Here is a 15,324-nt window from a genome sequence, read left to right as displayed (position 1 = left end):
ACAGAACAGCTCGAGTACCCCAGTGTTCTGCCTTTCAGTCCAGGACTGTGCCCCTCCTCCCAACAAACTCCCTTTCCTCCACAAAGAGTGAAAATGAAGTCTGGGGTTGGAAGGCACCAGGACAGCAGCTGTGGCTCAGCCCCATGGCCAGCCTGAAGGGGCCTCTGGAGGAAGCTGTGGGAACTACCACCTAGGCAGAGAGCAGGTATCTGACTTGCATAATGGCTAAGAGCCGACTCTAGAGTCAGACAGGTCTGGCATTTATGACCAGTTTCATGACACCATGTTACCTTGGACAAATCATGACTTTTCTGAGCCTTAGTTTCCCCATCTCTAGAACAAGGACGGTTAATAAGATCTGAATGAGGTACTGCATATTAAGAAGTTAGCACAATGTGGCAGGGTCTGGTGGCTCACACCTGTAATCCCACCACTTTGGGAGGCTGAGGCAGGAGGATCACTTGAGGTTAGGAGGATCACTTAAGGTTAGGAGCCTAGGCAACATGGTGAAACCCTGTCTCTACCGAAATACAAAAATTAGCTGGACATGGTGGTGCATGCCTGTAATCCCAGCAACTTGGGAGGCTGAAGCGGGAGAATTGCTCGAACCCAGGAGGCAGAGGTTGCAGTGAGCCAAGATCATGCCACTCCACTCCAGCCTGGGCAACAGAGTAAGACTTTGTCTCAAAAAAAAAGGAAGTTAGCACAATGTCTGTTCCATAGGGTGTGCAATAAGTGGGATATTGAGGGCATTACAGACCCTTGTATCCCACAAGACTCCGTCTCAAAATACAAAACCAAACAAACAAAAGAAACTGAAGCTCAAAGAGGTAAATTAGCATGTTCAAAGTCACGTGGCTATTAAGTGGTAGAGCTGGAACTTGAATTGGGTTTTTTTTGACTTTACATCTGGCACCTAAGCTCCTCTGCCACATTCTTGAACTCAGTTCTCCAGCACATCTCAGTGTATCCAGAAGCAATTTTTCTCCCTTTTTCCCTTCCCCCTTCCTCCCCCACCCCACAGGTCTCCACCTCCCAAGTCCACAAATGCCAAGCTCACAAGTCATCTGTTTTGCCAAAATTCTGTTCCGATTTGATAAACCGTAGCTGGGCCAGCTCACTCAGCATGATTCAGCCGGAGAGAATAGCAAGGCTGCATGCCCGGCATGCCGACCGGCTGAGCTCAGGCAGGATGGGCGGCGTTCAGGAACCTCAGCCTGACAGATGGCTCCACTCGGCTGTCTCCGCGGGCCTGATGCCAGGGGCAGCACTCACTCTCAGCAGGAGGGAGGTCGTGTGAGTTCCACATGCATGGATGTGTGCGTGTGTGTGTGTGTGTGTGTGTGTGTGTGTTTGGATAGACCATGCAGGAGTGAAGCTGTGTATTATCCAGAATGCCCATGTGTATGTGGCCGGTTTGCATATGTTTGTCTGTATGTGTGTGGATGAATGCATGTGTGCATGCCTGGCTGTGTGTTTGTGTGTGTATTTGGGTGCCTGCAGAAGTGTATGTGTGTGTGTTTGAGTTTCAAATTTGCATTCATGTAGGATGTGTTCTCATTAGCATGAAAGAGAAAGCTGGGGTGGGAGGTGGGGGGAGAAGGGTCGTGGGCTTTGAGAGTTGAGAATGTTGAATGTTCCTGCCTGCAGTGGAGATTTGCTGTATGCCCCCCGCTCTAGCTGTCTCTCCTCATCACAGGCCTGTCTGACATCAGCAGCAGCAAAAGGTCATATCAAGCCCAATGTGAAGTTTAGGCTCCGGCTACAATTTAGGTTTCCCAAACCAACTCCTTGGCTACAGTTTTCCCCTAAGGTAGAGGTACTTAACTGTTTGTTAATCTAGGGTCCCCCTGAAAATCTGGTGACCAGAATGAATCTTCCAGGAAAATGTCCTCAAAACACATACATTCACACGCAATATTATGGAGTTTAAGGTGCCCTCCAAAGCCTATCCATGGACCTCAGGTTAGGAAACCAAGTATTATATAAACACTTATTGAATGGCTATGATACTGAGCCCTTGTTAGAGAGATAAGTACATAGAGGAAGAAGATGGCCACTGTTTAAAGAGTACACAGTCTAGCAGGAGGAATAGATGTAAATGCATAACTACAGTTAGTTATATATTGTACTGTATAACTAACTACAGTTATCTATATACTGCATTGTAGCAGTAGTGGCTGGATGAAAGAACTGCCAGAGCATGAGAGGAATGAGGGCAAGCACTTCTGGAGGGGTTCAAGGAGGAACTCACTGAAGAAGGGGACACATAAAATACATATTGAAATACGAGAAGGCATTTATCAAACAGAGAAGATGCAGAAAGACTTCCCAGGCATAAAGAACAGCACGGACAAAGGCAGAGGAGATGCTGTATTTGGGGAACGATACACATGAGATGAGCCAGGAGCAAGGTGAAAGAGAGTTTAGAGGTGGACTGGGAAGGACCTTGTTCACACTAAGCTAAAAGTTTTGACTTTTATTCTATAAGTAAAAGGGAACTATTGGAGCTCTTTAAATAAGAGAGTGACATGATTTAATTGATGTTTTACAAAGACCACAATGCATCCGGCACTTATCCAGAGGTCAAATAAGCGGCTGTTGTGACAGTTCAGGTGAGAGAAAATACAAGTGCGAACACCAGGAATGTATGGGAAACTAGGACATAGGCTTAAAGAAAAGAGGTATTTAGGAGATAAACTAGTAAAAAATTAGATGACCTCATTAAATGTGTGGGGGTTAAGAAGAAGAAAGAAGAGTTCAGCATAGTTTCTGTGTTTCTAGCTTGAGAAGAAAGGTAGATAATAGTGCCATGCACTGAGATGGAACCACGATGCAGTTTAGGTTCTTGGAGGAAGATGATTTGTGTTTGAAACAGAGTGCGAGATGTCCAACTAGAAATATACATCAAGCAATTGACTATATAGGTCTGGAGCATTGGGGAGAGAGATTTAGAAATGTCAATTTATGAGTCACAAGCAGACAACTGAAGTCACAGGTAATAGATGAGATCACTGAGGGAGAATTTAGATATCCGGTGAGAAGAGAAGCAAGAAAGAAGTCAATATTTAAGGGGACATGGAGGAAGAGGAATTTGTAAAGAAGACTGTGAGAGGGGATTCTTAGGGTTTGAAGTGATTGAAATAAAATCAGGAGAGGTATCTCCTAGAAGCTAATAGTATACAATTTTTTTAAAAAAGTGGAGTTTCGCTCTTGTTGCCCAGGCTGGAGTGCAATGGCATGATCTCGGCTCACTGCAACCTCTGCCTCCCGGGTTCAAGCGATTCTCCTGCCTCAGCCTCCCAAGTAGCTGGGATTACAGGCATTCACCACCACGCCGGGCTAATTTTGTATTTTTAGTAGAGATGGGGTTTCTCCATGTTGGTCAGGCTCCTCTCAAACTCTCAACCTCAGGTGATCCGCCCAGCTCACCCTCCTGAAGTGCTGGGATTAGAGGCATGAGTCACTGTGCCCGGCCTAGTGTACAAAATTTTAAGAATGAGGGAGTAATCATTAGTGTCAAAGGCTACAAAGAGGCCAAGTAGGCAAAGGACTGATATAAAAACCATACATAATCAAAAGACAGAAAGAAGACTGGAAGGAAATATGAAATACACAAAACATTAATCAGAGTCATCAGCATGGGGAATTATGGGAGTTTTTACATTTATCAGAGTTATTACTATTGGAGATTATAGGTGCTTTTATATTCTATTTTATAGTTGTTTATCTCAGTGTTCCCAGTCCACTCCAGTGCATGTGGACCAAATTTGAACAATGAGAAAGAATACCTGGGGAAATTTTAGAAGGCTATTAGAAGACTTTCTTCTAGCCAAGAGAGAATAACAGGCACTGGATTTAACCTCCTGCCTAAAACAATTATAAAGCAATAGGCCGGTCAGGTGGCTCACGCCTGTAATCTAACACTCGGGAGGCCAAGGCAGGTGGATCACCTGAGGTCAGGAGTTTGAGACTAGCCTGGCCAACACAGAGAAACCTCCTCTCTACTAAAAATACAAAATTAGCTGGGCGTGTTGGCACATGCCTGTAATCCCAGCTATGGGGGAGGTTGAGGCAGGGAAATCACTTGAACCCCGGAGGCAGAGGTTGCAGTGAGCGAGATAGCGCCACTGCACTCCAGCCTGGGTGACAGAGTGAGTCTCTGTCTCAAAAAGAAAAAAGAAAAAAGAAAAATTAAAAAAAAAAAACAATTATAAAGCAGACAAAATTATAACATAACTGTTTCTGGTAGTGCAGGACACTGATCCTTGAAAGAGAACGAGAAAAAAAATGAGTCCTAATACTGCACAAGTTTACTGTCTGGAAAGTTTCCAGGCTGTAGTGCATAAAAGAGTAACCTAGGCAGAGCTGGGAGATTCTCTGAGTTGAGGAGACAGCTGATTATTCAAGGAGGCCAAGATGGCTAGAATTCACAGGGCAGAGTATCAGGGGGAGAAAGTTGCATAGAGAGAACTCTAGAGATCTGCAATGGGTTCCCATTAAGTCTTCCTCTGAGTACTAAAGACTGTATGCATATGAGGAAGCTACTAGAGGCTGGAGAAAACACACTTCACAGAAACAGGTGGAGTAATTCTTGGAGTTCACACAGGTTGGAAATAGTTCATATTCCTAACAACCAGGGTGAATAAATCTCATAATATATTGAGCATGGGAAAAATACCCAGAAGGATATTGCCTCATAATACAGCCAAATTAGTCCTAGAATAGACTGTGCTCTCAAAGCTTCAAAGCAACCTCAGAGGCATCAAACTGTTTCCAAGCAAGTTAACTGCATCCTGAAACAAAGCTCAAAACAATTAAGGAATAAAAAAGCCTAGCACCCAACAATGTAAAGCTTACAATATTGGCATTGACTCAAACTTACCAGACATGCAAAGAGGCAGGAAATTATGGTCCATAATGAGGAGAAACTCAATCAATAGAAACAGGCCCATAATGACACAGATGATAGAACTAAAAAATAAGAACAATAAAACAGATTTTATAAATACATTTCACATGTTTAAAAAGACAGAGGAAAGCATGAGCATGTCGAGGAGAGGGAAGGAAGATGCCAAAAACGCCTAAATCAAACTTAAAGAGATGAAAATTGCAATATTAAGATAAAAATATACTAGATGGAACTAACAGATTAGATGCTGCAGAAGAAATATTAGTAATTCGAAGACATAGCAATAGAAACTATCCAAAATAAAACATAGGAAAAAATATGTAAAACAAGGAATGAGCATCAGTGAACTATTAGTCCTTAATATATGTATAATCGGAAATCCTAAAGGAAAGGACAGGGAGAAGACAGAAGAAATACATGAAGAAACAATAGCCCCCGAATTTCCAAACTTAATAAAAATTGGAAACCCACAGATCCAAAAAGCTCCATGAATCCCAACCAGAAGAAACATGTAGACAACACACTAAGGCACACCATAATCAATTTACTTAAAACCAGTGATAAAGAGAAAACCTTCAAACAGCTAGAGAAAAAAAGATGATGCAGAGAGGAGCAAAATGACATGGGATGCCGAGGCAGGAGGATCACTTGAGTTCAGGGATTTGGGGCTGTGGTGTGCTATGATCACACCTGTGAATAGCCACTGTACTCTAGCCTGGGCAACAAAGACCCTGTCTCTGAAAAAAAAAAAAAAAAAAAAAAGATATCAGACTTCTCATCTGAAATTATGCAAACCAAAAAAGAGTAGTGCAACATTTTTAATGTGCTGAAAGAAAAACCGCCAACCTAGAATTCCATACCTAACAAAAATGTTTTTCAAAAATAAAGGGAATTGGCCGGGTGCCGTGACTCACACCTGTAATTCCAGCACTTTGGGAGGCAAAGGCGAGTGGATCACTTGAGGTCAGGAGTTCGAGACCAGCCTGGTCAATGTGGTGAAACCCTGTCTCTACTAAAAATACAAAAATTAGCCAGGCGTGGTGGCGTGCACCTGTAATCTCAGTTACTCAGGAGGCTGAGGCAGGAGAATCACTTGAACCTGGGAGGTGGAGGTTGCAGTGAGCCGAGATCATGCCACTGCATTCCAGTCTGGGTGACAGAGTGAGACTCCGTGTCAGAAAAAAAAAATAAATAAATGAAGGCAATCAAACTTACTATGAAGTCATAGTAATCAAGTATTGGCAGAAAGATATACATATAGATTAATGGAACATAACTAATAGTCCAGATATAAAACCTTACATTTATGGTCACTTGATTTAGACAAAGGAGCAAGGACAACTCAATGAGGGAAGGAATAGTCTTTTCAAGTAATGGTGCTGGGAAAATTAAATATCCATGCATAAAAAAGTGAACTCAAACCCTTACCTTACACCATATACAAAAATTAATTCAAAATGGATTATAGACCTAGACACTGGAGCTAATACTATAAGAAAACATAGGAGAAAAAAACTTCATGGCCTTTGGTTGAGCAAAGAATTTTTAGACATGACACTAAAAGTAAAAGCCATAAAATACAATTTTGATAAATTGGACTTTATCAAAATAAAAAACTTTTGCATTCAAAAGATACCATTAAGAAAATGAAAACAGAAGCCATAGGTTGGGATAAAGAACTTGTACCCAGAATTTATAAAAAAAGTTTACAGCTCAATAATAAAAAAGAAAAATAACTCAATTTTTAAATGGGCAAAAATTTTGAGGAGATGCTTTACCAAAGAAGGAAAACAGATGGCTAATGAGCATGTGAAAAGATGCTCAACATCTTTGTCAACAACATGCAAATTAAAATCATGATGCAATGCCACTATACCATAAGGGCAATAATAAAAAAGATAATTCAGGCATGCACCTGTAGTTCAAGCTACTCAGGAGGCTGAGGCAGGAGGATTGCATGAACTCAGGAGTTCAAGGCCAATCAGAGCAACCTCGTGAGACTCCACCTCTTAAAAAAAAAAAAAGATAGTACTCAAAATATCCAATACCAAATGTTTGTGAGAATGTGGAGAAATTGGAACCCCCATGCATTGCTGGTGAGAATGTAAACCAGTATAACTACTTTGGAAAACAGTTTGTCAGTTCCTCAAAAAGATAAGCACAGACCTGACACAGCAGCTCAGGCCTATAATCACAGCACTTTGGGAGGCCATGGCAGGAGGATTACTTGAGGCCAGGATTTTGAGACCAGCCTGGGCAACATACTGAGCTCTTGTCTCTATTTAAAAAAAAAAAGATAGGCACAAATTCAACAATACAACCCAGCAATTCAATTTCTATAAATCTAACCAAAATAAATGAAAATATATATTACCTTATGACATATATGCAAATGTTCATAGCAGGATTATTCATAAGAGGCCCTCACAAAAACAGAAACAAACTAAATGTTCATCAGTTGGTGAATGGATAAACCTAATGTGGTATATCCATAAATGGAATATTATTCAGTAATGAAAAGGAATAAACTACTGATACATACCACAATATTGGTGAATCTTGAAACATGATGCTGAGTGAAAGAAGCCAGGAGCAAAAAAATTACATGTATGATTCTATTTATATAAAATCTATAGGCCAAAACAAATTTAAAGAGACAGAAAACAGGTTAAGCGGTTGCTTGGGTTGGGGTAGAAATGAAGAATAATTATTATATGCACATTGGGAAACATTTTGGGTGGTGGAAAAGTTCTAACGCTAGATTGTGATGATAGTTGCACAACTCTATTAATTTACCAAATGACTGAATTTATACATGTATAATAGGTAAATTTTACAGTATGTAAATTATACCCCAATACAGTTGTTTAAAAGAAAACAAAGAAGAAATAAAGACTTTGACACATTTTTTAAAAACGGAAAAAATTTATCACCAGCAAAAACATCACTGCAAGAAAAGTTCAAGGAAATACTCCATTGAAAAGGAAAATCATGCCAAATAGAAATCTAGATCTATGCAAAGGAGCAAAGCACTAGAGATAAAAATATATGGGTGTACTATCTATTGCTGTATAACAAATTATTCTAAACTTTGATGGCTTAAAACAACACACATTTATTATCTCACATGGCTCAGTCTTGGGAGACAATTCTCCACGGCATTTATGCATATCTTGTATCATCTTTTATCATCTTTGTTCTAAACTATCTCTTTTTTTTTTTTTTTTTTTGACAAAGTCTCTCACTGTCAACTGGTCTGGAATGCAGTGGCACGATCTTGGCTCACTGCAACCTCGCCTCCCAGGTTCAAGCAATTCTCCTGCCTCAGCTTCCCGAGTAGCTGGGATTACAGGTGCCTGCCACCACACCCAGCTAATTCTTTGTATTTTTAGTAAAGAGGGGGTTTCCCCATGTTGGCCAGGCTGGTCTTGAACTCCTGACCTTGTGATTCGCCCACCTCAGCCTCCCAAAGTGCTGGGATTAAAGGCATGAGCCACCACGCCCAGCCTAAACTATCTTTTAAAGGATGTTTGTAGGGTCTGGAGTGGACCTCCAGCAAACTCCAACAGACCTGCAGCTGAGTGTCCTGACTGTTAGAAGGAAAACTAACAAACAGAAAGGACATCCACACCGAAACCCCATCTGTATGTCACCAACATCAAAGACCAAAGGTAGATAAAACCACAAAGATGGGGAGAAACCTGAGCAGAAAAGCTGAAAATTCCAAAAATCAGAGCACCTCTTCTCCTCCAAAGGAACACAGCTCCTCTTCTCCTCCAAAGGAATGCAGTGCGAGACTTCGTCAAAAAAAAAAAAAAACAAAAAACAAACAAACAAAAAAAACGCAGCTGAATGGAGAATGACTTTGACAAGTTGAGAGAAGAAGGCTTCAGAAGATCGGTAATAAAAAACTTCTCTGAGCTGAAGGAGGATGTTCGAACCCATCGCAAAGAAGCTAAAAACCTTGAAAATAGACTAGATGAATGGTTAACTAGAATAAACAGCGTAGAGAAGACCTTAAATGACCTGATGAAGCTGAAAACCATGGCACGTGACTACATGACGCATGCACAAGCCTCAATAGCCAATTCGATCAAGTAGAAGAAAGGGTATCAGTGATTGAAGATCAAATGAATGAAATGAAGTGAGAAGAGAAGTTTAGAGAAAAAAGAGTAAAAAGAAAGGAACAAAGCCTCCAAGAAATATGGGACTATGTGAAAAGACCAAAATCTACATCTGATGGGTTTATCTGAAAGTGACGAGGAGAATGGAACCAAGTTGGAAAACGCTCTTCAGGATATTATCCAGGAGAACTTCCCAAACCTAGCAAGGCAGGCCAACATTCAAATTCAGGAAATACAGAGAACACCACAAAGATACTCCTCGAGAAGAGCAACTCCAAGACACATAATTGTCAGATTCACCAAAGTTGAAATGAGGAAAAAATGTTAAGGGCAGCCAGAGAGAAAGGTTGGGTTACCCACAAAGGGAAGCCGATCAGGCTAACAGTGAATCTCTTGGCAGAAACTCTACAAGCCAGAAGAGAGTGGGGGCCAATATTCAACATTCTTAAAGAAAAGAATTTTCAACCCCGAAGTTCATATCCAGCCAAACTAAACTTCATAAGTGAAGGAGAAATAAAATCCTTTATAGACAAGCAAATGCAGAGAGATTTTGTCACCACCAGGCCTGCCTTACAAGAGCTCCTGAAGGAAGCACTAAACATGGAAAGGAACAACTGGTACCAGCCACTGCAAAAACATGCCAAATTGTAAAGACCATTGATGCTAGGAAGAAATTGCGTCAACTAACTAGCAAAATAACCAGCTAACATCATAATGACAGGATCAACTTCACACATAACAATATTAACCTTAAATGTAAATGGGTTCAATGCTCCAATTAAAAGACACAGACTGGCAAATTGGATAAAGAGTCAAGACCCATCGGTGCACTGTATTCAGGAGACCCATCTCACATGCAGAGACAAACATAGGCTTAAAATAAAGGGATAGAGGAAGACCTACCAAGCAAATGGAAAACAAAAAAAGGCAGGGGTTGCAATCCTAGTCTCTGATAAAACAGACTTTAAGCCAACAAAGATCAAAAGAGACAAAGAAGGCCATTACATAATGGTAAAGGGATCAATTCAATAAGAAGAGCTAACTATCCTAAATATATACGTACCCAATACAGGAGCACCCAGATTCATAAAGCAAGTCCTTAGAGACCTGCAAAGAGACTTAGACTCCCACACAGTAATAATGGGAGACTTTAACACCCCACTGTCAACATTAGACAGATCCATGAGATAGAAACTTAACAAGGATATCCAGGAATTGAGCTCAGCTCTGCACCAAGCGAATGGACCTAATAGACATCTACAGAACTCTCCACCCCAAATCAACAGAATATACACTCTTCTCAGCACCACATCCCACTTATTCCAAAATTGACCACATAGCTGGAAGTAAAGCACTCCTCAGCAAATGTAAAAGAACAGAAATTATAAAAAGCTGTCTGTCAGAACACAGTGCAATCAAACTAGAACTCAGGATTAAGAAACTCACTCAAAACCGCTCAACTACATGGAAACTGAACAACCTGCTCTTGAATGACTACTGGGTACATAACGAAATGAAGGCAGAAATAAAGATGTTCTTTGAAACCAGAGAAAACAAAGATACAACATATCAAGATCTCTGGGACACATTTAAAGCAGTGTGTAGAGGGAAATTTAGAGCACTAAATTCCCATAAGAGAAAGCAGGAAAGATCTAAAATTGACACCCTAACATCACCATTAAAAGAACTAGAGAAGCAAGAGCAAACACATTCAAAAGCTAGAAGAAGGCAAGAAATAACTAAGATCGGAGCAGAACTGAAGGACAAAGAGACACAAAAAACCCTTCAAAAAATCAATGAATCCAGGAGCTGGTTTTTTGAAAAGATCAACAAAATTGATAGACCGCTAGCAAGACTAATAAAGAAGAAAAGAGAGAAGACCCAAATAGACGCAATAAAAACTGATAAAGGGGATATCACCACCAATCCCACAGAAATACTACCATCAGAGAATACTACAAACACCTGTATGCAAATAAACTAGAAAACCTAGAAGAAATGGATAATTTCCTGGACACATACACCCTCCTAAGACTAAACCAGAAAGAAGTTGAATCCCTGAATAGACCAATAACAGGCTCTGAAATTGAGGCAATAATTAATAGCCTACCAACCAAAAAAAGTCCAGGACCAGATCCATTCACAGCCGAATTCTACCAGAGGTACAAAGAGGAGCTGGTACAATTCCTTCTGAAACTGTTCCAATCAACAGAAAAAGAAGGAATCCTCCCTAACTCATTTTATGAGGCCAGCAAACCCTGATACCAAAGCCTGGCAGAGACACAACAAAAAAAGAGAATTTTAGACCAATATCCCTGATGAACATCGATGCAAAAGTCCTCAATGAAATACTGGCAAACCGAATCCAGCAGCACATCAAAAAGCTCATCCACCACGATCAAGTGGGCTTCATCCCTGGGATGCCAGGCTGGTTCAACATATGCAAATCAATAAACGTAATCTAGCATATAAACATAACCAAAGACAAAAACCACATGATTATCTCAATAGATGCAGAAAAGTCCTTTGACAAAATTCAACAGCCCTTCATGCTAAAAACTCTCAATACACTAGGTATTGATGGGACGTATCTCAAAATAATAAGAGCTATTTATGACAAACCCATAGCCAATATACTGAATATTGGGCAAAAACTGGAAGCATTCCCTTTGAAAACTGGCACAAGACAGGGATGCCGTCTCTCACCATTCCTATTCAACACAGTGCTGGAACTTCTGGCCAGGGCAATCAGGCAGGAGAAAGAAATAAAGGGTATTCCACTCACAGTTGCTTCAAAGAGAATAAAATACCTAGGAATCCAACTTACAAGGGATGTGAAGGACCTCTTCAAGGACAACTACAAACCACTGCTCAATGAAATAAAAGAGGACACAAACAAATAGAAGAACATTCCAAGAATCAATATCGTGAAAATGGCCATACTGCAAAAGGTAATTTATAGATTCAATGCGATCCCCATCAAGCTACCAATGACTTTCTTCACAGTATTGGAAAAAACTACTTTAAAGTTCACATGGAACCAAAAAAGAGTCTGCATTGCCAAGACAATCCTAAGCCAAAAGAACAAAGCTGGAGGCATCACGCTACCTGACTTCAAACGCTACTACAAGGCTACAGTAACCAAAACAGCATGGTACTGGTTCCAACACAGAGATATAGACCAATGGAACAGAACGGAGTCTCAGAAATAATACCACACATCTACAACCATCTGATCTTTGACAAACCTGAGAAAAACAAGAAATGGGGAAAGGATTCCCTATTTAATAAATGGTGCTGGGAAAACTGGCTAGCCATAGCAGAAAGCTGAAACTGGATCCCTTCCTTACACCTTATACAAAAATTAATTCAAGATGGATTAAATACTTAAATGTTAGACCTAAAACCATAAAACCCCTAGAAGAAAACTTAGGCAATACCATTCAGGACATAGGCATGGGCAAGGACTTCATGACTAAAACACCAAAAGCAATGGCAACAAAAGCCAAAATTGGCAAATGGGATCTAATTAAACTAAAGAGCTTCTGCACAGCAGAAGAAACTACCATCAGAGTGAACAGGCAACCTACAGAATGGGAGAAAATTTTTACAATCTACCCATCTGACAAAAGGCTAATATCCAGAATCTACAAAGAACTTAAACAAATTTACAAGAAAAAAGCAAACAACCCCATCAAAAAGTGGGCAAAGGATATGAACAGACACTTCTCAAAAGAAGACAGTTATGCAGCCAACAGACACATGAAAAAATGCTCATCATCACTCACCATCAGAGAAATGCAAATCAAAACCACAATGAGATACCATCTCACACCAGTTAATATGGCGATCATTAAAAAGTCACGAAACACCAGGTTCTGGAGAGGATGTGGAGAAATAGGAACACTTTTACACTGTTGGTGGGACTGTAAACTAGTTCAACCATTGTGGAAGACAGTGTGGTGATTCCTCAAGGATCTAGAACTAGAAATACCATTTGACCCAGACATCCCATTACTGGGTATATACAAAAGATTATAAATCATGCTGCTATAAAGACACATGCACACGTATGTTTATTGCGGCACTATTCACAATAGCAATGACTTGGAACCAACCCAAATGTCCATCATTGATAGACTGGATTAAGAAAATGTGGCACATATACACCATGGGATAGTATGCAGTCACAAAAAAGGATGAGTTCGTGTCCTTTGTAGGGACATGGATGAAGATGGAAACCATCATTCTGAGCAAACTATCACAAGGACAGAAAACCAAACACTGCATGTTCTCACTCATAGATGGGAATTGAAAAATGAGAACACTTGGACACAGGAAGGGGAACAACACACACCGGGGCCTGTTGTGGGGTTGGGGGAGGTGGGAGGGATAGCATTAGGAGATATACCTAATGTAAATGATGAGTTAATGGGCGCAGCACACCAACATGGTACATGTATACATATGTAACAAACCTGCACGTTGTGCACATGTACCCTAGAACTTAAAATATAATAATAATAATAATAAAATAATTTCAAGAAGTCAGAAAAGAAACAAACAAAACAAAACAGAAACAATCCTCCTGCCTCAGCCTCCAGAGTAGCGGGGATTACAGGTATGCACCACTGCTCCCAACTGTTATAGGATTTTTCGTATGTCTTGTACCAGAGTTATTGGTGAACAACGATTACACCCCAAAGTCAGAAACCATTTAGTCAACTTTTGTGACCCCTGGTATCTAGTGTATAATAATCTTACATGTAATGGAAACAGTAAAAAATTTGTTGATTAAATTTGAAAAAAATAAATAAACAAAGGATGTTTGTTTAGCAAACAGCCTTGGAAGATGGTGACAATGTCTCTCTCCATGGCAGAGGGCTGATATGTTTCCTGATTCATCCAATAAAGATAATATCTTTGGGGTGAAGGTTGGGCAGGTTTACTTGCAGCCTTTAGCTTTTAATCATACACTATGAATGTAGAAATTGACTTCACAGTGTTTTGTCTTGTATGGCCCAAACACACACTTAAATATTTACAGCTATAAATATTTACAGCTATGATATGCTCCAGGAAATACCTATACCAGGAGGTGGTTGGGGAAAGGAGGGATGGGGAGGTGGGAAGAGAAGAAACATGAAAAAGATTGTATAGTGGGAATAGAGTGAGGGTTGGAGGAGAGAACTTCACAAAAGAAAAATGTAATGCACTGCAACATATAGTTCAATAGAAGCTCTTTGGTTTGCAGGACAGTGGCTAACTCAGCAGACGAACCAGAGCTTCCTGCCCTTTGCAGATGGCATGAAGATAAGAGTTTGCCAAACAACTAAGATGGGCTCTTGGTTGAGCAGAGAAACTACAACATGAGACGCACAGAGCCACCCTATTGCCCTACTGTCATTCAAGCTTAAAGGAGACATATCTACAGACAGGGTTTGAGCCTAGTAATGGTGAGAACTTCCTTGGGTGTCTCAACAGCCTGGAGATGAAATTCCCAAGAAGGCAGAAAATAGAGGTAGCACATTGGTTTTATTGCTTTTTATTTATAATTATAAAAGTCATGTGTGCTTATTATAAAAATTCAAACAGTACAGAGGATATAAAGGGGTAAATAAAAACCCTCTCCCTGCCAATTTCACTCTTTAGGGATACCTAATGTCAGCAGTTTCTTGTGCATGCTTCTATACACTTTCACTTTTATTTAATGTTTCTCAAAGTAATATATGCAGAACGCTTTTAAAAAGAAAGCCACATAAACACAAAGCTTGTAAGAAAAACCAATAATCCCTGTCCTGCCTCTCCCCCCGTATTTTCCCAAGTCCCTTTTCTCCAAGGTAACCATTTTAGACATTTTTTAAATAGTCTAATCTTGGAAGTGACATTTTAGAGGGTTCTTCTGGCATTTATATATCTCTGCTTTTCCTAAATAATATGCTGCTAATGCTAATTTTTGATTGATCAATTTTAGACATAAAGTAATGAATTCTTGTATAGTGGATTCAGGATTTAGCTCTCTTATACCGCTGTCCCAACTGCTTCTTCTCCCCTATACTCCCAATAGAATTGTACTACAATTTTTTTGCTAAATCAGTATTTAGTATTTACATTATTATGCCTTACAACTATTTACTTGTTATGTTATTACAAGTACACCAAAATTATATATTTTTTTGTTTTTTTGAGACAGGGTCTTACTCTGTCACCCAGGCTGAAGTGCAGTGGCATAATTTGGCTCACTGCAGCCTCCGTGCCCCCGGCTCAAGCAATTCTTCCACCTCAGCC

Source organism: Macaca thibetana, chromosome 14, assembly GCF_024542745.1.
Source record: "Macaca thibetana thibetana isolate TM-01 chromosome 14, ASM2454274v1, whole genome shotgun sequence".
In the NCBI taxonomy this organism is placed as follows: Eukaryota; Metazoa; Chordata; class Mammalia; order Primates; family Cercopithecidae; genus Macaca; species Macaca thibetana.
The sequence above is the reverse complement of the archived record's forward strand: the minus strand, read 5'-3'. Positions refer to the sequence as shown.